This window comes from Garra rufa, chromosome 16, assembly GCF_049309525.1.
Source record: "Garra rufa chromosome 16, GarRuf1.0, whole genome shotgun sequence".
NCBI lineage: Eukaryota > Metazoa > Chordata > Actinopteri > Cypriniformes > Cyprinidae > Garra > Garra rufa.
Genome location: NC_133376.1, coordinates 1,622,377 through 1,630,696, shown reverse-complemented (window position 1 = coordinate 1,630,696; position 8,320 = coordinate 1,622,377).

Genomic DNA, 8,320 nt, shown 5'->3' with positions numbered 1-8,320 from the left:
CAAAAAAAAATAAAATAAAAAAATAATATTCCGTAGAGGTGCAAGCTGTAAAGGCCCAGCCATATTCTGGAAAAGGGGGGAGGGAGCAGCAGCTCATTTGCATTTTAAGAGGCATGCACGAAAACAGCCTGTTTCTGCTTCCACTCAAAATAGGCTTTTACAAAACGATAAAACAAATGATCTGTGGAGTATTTTAAGCTGTAAATTCACAGACATATTCTGGGGACGCTTGAGACTTATATTCCATCTTTAAAAAAGGAGCTTAATAGGTGCCCTTTAAATTGAAATGATCTGTTATTTTTAATCTTCAAATGGATTAGAATGTAAATCACATCATAAAACCAAAACAGATATAGCTGTGGTGTAATTGTACTTGGAGAATTAGAAAGGCAACCCCCTTTATTTTAATTCAAGGTTTGACAGAAAGAAAGACATGTGAAGAACCAGCTGAAGCTGGACGTTTGTACAGTTACACTAAAAGAGCTTTGACAATTAAAAACTCATCCAAACTATCAACCAGAGACAGAGGGCATGGAGTGGATTGTGTGAAACAGCCAGGTTTGATCATGTTGATCATTCAGAGCCTCAGACATTCACATCAAATATGATACAGCAGCTTCATGAAGTTAAGTGAAACGGTCTGAAACATGAGCCGAACAAGCTCTGGACTGGCTTCCTTCTCTGTCATGTTTGAAGTTTGAGAGGCACAGAGGTTTGGAAAGCACACAGAGGTGCAGAGAAACACCAGGTTCTCCTCACTCGACGGCGCAAACATCTAAAATGCAGAACTTGGCTCTGCAGGTGGGACACGGGACTCTGCTGCTCAGCCAGGTCTCCGGCTGCTGCTGGTCCTGCCGACTGGCGAACCACTTCCCCATACAGGTGAGACACCACATGGGCCGACAGTAGCACTGCTGACACTCACCCTCAGCGTCAGACTGACACAGACGCACCAGCTTCACGCTCGCACTGGCCTGCATACAGCCGATACACGGCTCCAGCTCCTGACAACAAAACATCACAATGCAACAACAAGCTTAGTCTAGTAAAGGCATGACTTGTGTCTTTCCTTCAGGACTGTCGATTGGCTTATTGAGCAATGGCGTCGACACACAGATAGGTGGCTACACAGTGGCTTTTATGTTAAAGCATTTGGAGAGATCATGACATAACCGTAACATTTCGTTTGTAGATGTAGCGTCAATGCGGCGTCCGGAAATCCCCACGATCTTACTGTAAATGGTTCGGTCATGGATGTGGACACTGACATGGACAGCGGGGAATCATGAGGGTCATTATGACAACACTATAGGCTAAAGCTAAAGGTAAGTCTGAATATTGATCAGCCATTATTATTAGAGTAATTAAATCATGTACAACTGTAAACAACGGCCTTATACTTTAGTGTGGTGTCACGTGGCTTATAATAAACTTGGTTTGTAGTAGAGCCCAACAAGCAGCTGATTAAAATGTAGCTAAGAACCTTACAGTTTCCCTAAACTTTGTTAATGTTTTATTAGTTAGATCAGTAATGAATCTCGTAGTTGTTTTTAGTATTAAGGTGGTAATGTTACACCTGGCTGATTATTATTATTACTGTCACATGCTGTTTATATTTTGGTGTTGTTATTGTAGTACGTGTTCAAAACATTGTAATACAGTGGCATTTTTTTCTATATGGTTTATATAGAGTACTTGACAGAAATGAGTACACCCCCTTTAAACAAACACAAACTATTTTGATTCTATTTCTTATTGATGATTATAAGGATTTTCACTCTGAAATAATGTCTTTAGTCATTGTGATGTTGCTACATGCCCGTCAATGCGGGGAATGAGGAGCATTTTCCGTTTCAGTTTTTGTATTACATCACAGTGATATGTGAATTGAAGACCGCATAGACTAAACTGCACATTCAGCACTCATACATCCCTATAGAAGAGCTATGACTGAACATGTCTGTGGGAGCTCAACACTTCTCACTGCACTCCTCTAGAACAGTGTTTTTCAACCTTTTTTGAGCCAAGGTACATTTTTAATTGAAAAAAAAATCACAAGGCACACCAACAATCGAAACTGTAAAAAAATGAAACTCTGTAGCCTATTAGGGCTGGGCGATATGGCAAAAAAAATTATCACGATAATTTTTTTCATATCAGTCGATATCGATAATTATTACGATAAATGTCAAATCTTTATATCTATCAATATTAAAGGCAGATTTTTTCTCCTGAATGAAAGAAAAACCAGATAGTTAATTATTATTTATGGTTTATTGTCAGAACAAGACACATACTTTCCAAACAATGATCAATTGAGGTAGAATACAGATTAGAATATTACTAGTAAAATCAACATCAATAGAATACAATATTATTAATATTAATAGAATATATACAATTCTTAAAAAAAAGAACTGTAATATGATGATTTTTAAGTATATTTATCATTCAACAAAAATAAGAATAGACAAATCTTTTCAGCATGTCAATCCCTTTGTGCAGCTGATTTAACACATTTTGTAAAATGTTTTAGCTGTCTGACAATATAAATAAAAAAATGGCTCAGGGCTCTATACTTACTTTTCTTGCTAGGAGCACTTGTGCTCCTAACTTAAAAAAAAATAGGAGCACAGTCAAAATTTTAGGAGCACATTCTAACCAATAATCAAAAAAAAAAAAATTAGCCTTCCTATTACGAGGTGCTATTTGACTCCTCAAAGTGATTTACAGGGGAATTTTGTTTTTTACCTTTGTTTTTATCCTTTCATTTGTTTAATGAGGCTCAGAGGTGAAATGAATGCAATCAAAATCATAAATTCATGTTGAGATTAATGTTTTTAATATAAAATTATGACTATAGAAATTTAAATAACTGAACAGATCTGCCAGCAGGTGGCGGCAAGACACTGATTTAATTACTGAATCATATCGTTCATTTGATTCGTTTGAACGGATGGTTCATTCGGGAACAAAGCAAGTGACTGTCTTTATGAATGGGAAAGTGAATAATTTCACTAGATTCGTTTAAAAACACACGTTTCATTCATAAACGAAACACCGCTGTGTTTGAATGGAGATGCGCGCAGTTGTGACTTGTTTCAGACCACTTTTGACGAGGAAATAGAGCAAAATCAGGCAATAGTGTTGTAGTCAGTCAATGTAAGTCACTTAATAATAACTTCTTGTTTATTTAACTGCTGTATTAAATAGACCAATTAGGTGAAATTGAATAATTTCCCACGGCACACCTGACGATCTCTCACGGCACACTAGTGTACCGCGGCACAGTGGTTGAAAAACACTGCTCTAGAAACACCATAGGGTCATTGCTGGTCAAGTCAACCAAATTCATAGAGGGAAACAAGATACAATTCTAATTTCATTATTATTTAGAACGCTATTTCTTCCTTCAGCTGTACGCAAAGTGACCAACATTTGGTTTTCGACCACTGAAAATGGGTAACATTCAACAATCTGGACATGGAGCCTTATTGAGATCCCCATATCTCTGAGACTGAATGATGTAGGGCCTTGGAAATTCCAAAAGATTCCAAAGGAAACGTTTATTAAGAACTCAAATCTAAAATTATAATGCAATATCTTTAACACTTCTTGAGTTATAGGCTTGCCAACTTTGGAGAAAATCTTGGAAAAGTGCTGTTTCCCCATTTTTGAATGGTCAGCATTGGTACATAATGCAACAAAGATAGCTAAAGTCAACAGATTATACTAATAGAGCTACCAATTTCTGTGGTAAAATAACATTGTGATGCTGCCATCTTTCTAAAGTAATTTATTTTACTTTATTTTTTACTGTAATTTGACTCTGAATCTCAGGTGAAAATTGCCCCCTCTACAAAATAGTGGATCACTCAGTAAATATTCTTCCATGACATTTAATATTTTGGCTTTCATTACTATACATGTTTATCTTTCTTCAGAATACATATTAGCAAAATCTGAAATTTGAGCCGGACACCTGTGATTGAAGTTTGGATTCCCAGAAGTCTGTATGAAAGAAAGAGTCTAAATTAGTTCAAAGGGCTTTGGCTACAGTTGGTGGTTTTGGGGTAGATGAACAGTGCATGTCTCCTCTGCAGGCTGCACACTATCTCTGTGAGCTAAACAGAGGCTCTGAGACACGTGCTTGGTGTTTCCCCTGCTCTTTTTCTAGCAAAAAATAAATAAAATAAAATAAAAAAATACTCATTACTAAATGAATGCTTAAAATGAAGCCGTGATTATTTCAAGGGTCTTGTCACAAATCCATTATTTTTGTATTATTGTCCTCTTAATGCAAAGAAATGCTCTTGATGATCCATTGCCTAGCGCTTCTACTGTTGTCAGCATCAACAGTTGACGTACACACAGCACTGAGCCGGATCAATGCGTGCAAGACTCCTGGGCCGGTATCCCTAAAGATTCTGAGAATCCTCTCAGAGAGCTCCTAACTTAACCTACAAATTCCTTGCCAGGAGTTTTAGCTTAGAAGTGATTCCAGAACATTTTCAGTGAACTCTGAGCAAGGAATGGATGGAAAATCCTATCTTAGTGAGGAGGTGTGGTTGACCCCGTTGCTAGGTATGAGTCATCATTTCAAAAGCTGTGATTGGTTGATCCTACAAGTTTGATGAAAATGAACTTTTGGTGATAATGAGCAAAGGATGTACCCTCAAATCAATAAACATAATTATACACTCTAATCTTATGCAGACTGTAATTGTAAATAATATTTCACATTCAAGAAAATATCTGGAAAATGAATAGTAAGCTGTAGGGGTTATAGCCTAGCATTATAAACTAAAATATGTGAAAACTTAAGCTCATCACACCCTGTTCAAATAATGATTCGTGTCTTATTTGCTCATATTAATATCCTAGCTGGCATATTTGTACTTTCACTCCCATATGGACCCCATTGAAAACAAGATGGGCTGTCCTTAATGAAGTAGAAATTGTAACGTTACAACTCAGTGTGGTCTTAGCGAGGGAAACACGGCTCAGCTTTTATCAATGTCTGTGATTGCTGGCTGGTCTATTTATGAAGGCTTGTTAACTAATATCCTACAAACACAGAAAATGGCCATTTTGTGCAGCTGCTTAGAGGAACTCCTAAGCCACTAAAAGTCCTCTTCCCTGCTCTTAGCAGATCTCGCCTTAGGAGCCCTTTTAAGCGCTAGGAATCTTGAGGAATAGCTTTTATATTAACTGGGATTTTCGTGTCACTTTTAGGGGAAATTCTAAGAAAACGTCATGACTCTGAGAATTTTCTTAGAATTTGGCCGCTAGGAGCCACTTTTTGCACAAAAATTCTTTAGGGATACGGGCCCTGGACCAGACGGTATTCCTGGCCGTGTACTAAGGGCATGTGCAGAGCAGCTTACTGGGGTATTCACAGACATTTTTAACATGTCCCTTGCCCAAGCAGCTGTACCTACATGTTTTAAATCCACCTGGGTTGCCACCCATCCCTTAAAATACGGAATCGTCCCGTATTTGAGAATGAAATTGCGCGTCCCGTTTTGAATCAATACGGGACGGGTTTTGTCCCGTATTTTTTTTATATATTTCCTAAAGCAGCGTCTCATGCAGTTAATCACTGCGGTAAAGCCAGCCGCGGTTCAGAAAAACACGGTCAAGCCAGCCGCGATTGATTTTAAGTGCGCGCGCATATTACAGTGATTACGGTAGTTTCAGAAACAACACAGAGAGAACACACTTGCAGAGCGCTTTTCATTTAGACCAGAGCCATATAAAAAGAGAGTTGAGACACTCTCATAGGCTTCCATAGGAACTGAGGAATGCGGAAGTAAAGCGTGTGATGGAGCGGCCAATAGTTCCAAACAACCAATAGCTCCTCCATTGAAGCCCATTCATTTCAGCGCTTCTCAAGCACAGTCGCAAGTATATTGAAGAAATTACTGCATTTTTTAACATTTTAACGCATCAGTTGACCTCTCGAAAAACTGGCCAATAGTGGTATTTTATGAAGCTAGTTATAGTTAATGTTTATCGTTAAAAAATCAACAGTTAAACTGTAAATGCAGCTGGATAACGTGAGAAACACCGTAATAGCGACCATAACCAGATACTAGTTGTCATATTTTTATGTTCTCTTACGAGAGGGAACGAGTACTGCGTAAGAAGTATCTTACGCTAGGGGAAAATCCTTTTCTGCGAGATATTGAAGCCAAAAATTATCCTTAATTTTGAAATAATGTAAAGCGCGTTGCAGCAGCATACAGACATAGGCGAAACAGCTTGCGCGCCTATTGGCTGCTCTGCAGCAACTGCAGCAGCCTATTAGAGCGAGGCCTGACGCGACGCCAGATCCAATGGGGGCATTTCGCGCCCTTTGCGTCGCTTCGCGCCCTTTTCGTAGCTTCCCGCCTAAAAGGGCGTGGTCTAGACCTATAAATATCGCTCATAGGCAGCTATTATCTGATTTTTCATCCTTCAAGCGAAGCACACGCATCGCTGGAGCCGGATAAGAAGCCGCCGTTTGACTGCAAGCATCTCAGCGGGACGAGCCACCGAAGCTGCTGGCCACGCCGCCTTCCGTGCCTTCCTGCTGCGCTTTCCGGCGCCTATATCCTTTATAATCTACAGTGTGTGTCGCCGCTGCGATACACACTGTTTCTCTAAAAAGAGCAAAACGTCTTTTTAAAGATGCCTTCATACGGCTCGTGCAGATGCCAATGGTGACTCTGAGGACTTGCCTTGCCTTCTTCACTGAGACTGCTCCCCCGCCCGCCGCGGTGTAGCGCCGTAAAAAGCGCCGTGCCCAGCGGGCCCCGGACACTTCCCCCAGCCGACAAAGCTCGCCGGTTCGCCGGCCTGCTTCATCGACCTCGTCAGCCTCTGTTCCGGACGTAAAGCGGCCGCTGTCTGCCACCGCTTCCATCGACGCTGCTGACGAGGGGGGCCATGAAGGAGGAAGAGGTTTCTGATTCTGATTTCAGTTTCCCGCCAAAGCGGGAACGCGCATGCTGCTCAGAAGAGGCGATAGCAGCCCACTTATGTCTGCCCTCCGCTGGACGGCGTGCTAAGTCGGCCCTCCCCTTTAAAGCTTGCCGTCAGACGTCAAACCTGCTTCGCCGCGCTTTCGCCGCCGCCTAGCCGCGTCAGCGCTGCGTAACATGGTCTCTCACCGTTGCTGAGAGGCACCCGTGGTTAACGCTTTCTGACGTTTTTTCTCGTCTGGCTGCCGCCCCGCCAGACGCGGCCCGCGGCCCAGGATTGAGTTGAAACCTGAGCCTCCGAAATCGTCCTAGCACAACTGGGAAAACGACGGTGTACGAGTCCCGCTGTTGCCGGACCCCCACCAAAGTTATTCGCTCGTCCAGTTCCAGGAAATGTGACTGTTCCAGTGTTTTCTGCAGCCAACAAACCGGCTCCGTCGCCCGTTTGCCTGCACACAAAAGTCGTTCCCACGGCTACACAGATAAACCCCCAATAAAGTGTATTGTCTGGTGTCCCGGCCACGGCCGATGGTGTTTCATGTGTCGTAAGAATGCCCACTAACCAGTGCTCATCTCTAACGTTACACACAAGCACAGCACACATAAAATCGACACAGATCGATTGCGCTTCACAACCGGCCACGGCCGATGGTGTTTCACGTGTAAGAATGCCCACTAGCAGTGCTCATCTCTACACACAAGCACAGCGCACATAAAATCGACTCAGATCGATTGCGCTTCACACGTGGTAAATATGCCCGCTTCACAGTGGCCACAGACACCACATTATGCACGTCAAACGGTTTCTGTGAAAACGAAACCAAAAGTGCATTCGCTCTACGCAGGCGAACGTTGTTTGGAGTGTGTTAAATGTGCCCGCTGCCCCACAGCCACATCCACACACAGACATAATAGTTCCCGCTATCAGCGTGCCCCATGCCTCAAATATCACGAGCACGTTTTGCATGAAATCAGCGTGCATTCGCTCCATGCAAGCGAACGATGTTTGGAGTGTGTTAAATGTGACTGTTCCAGTGTTTGCTGCAGCCAACAAGCCGGTTCTGTCGCCCGCTTGCCTGCACACAAAGGTTGTTTTCACGGCTACCCAGATAAACCCCCAATAGAGTGTATTTTCTGGAGTCCCGGCCACGGCCGATGGTGTTTCACGTGTAGTCAAAAATGCCCACTCCTCCAGTGCTCATTTCTACACACAAGCACAACCTGTCATACAGACCCTGCGAACATAAAATCGGCTCAGATCGATTGCGCTTCACATGTGGTAAACGTGTCCACTTAACAGTGCCCACAGACATCACATTATGCACGTCAAAAGGTTTCTGTACAAACGAAACTAA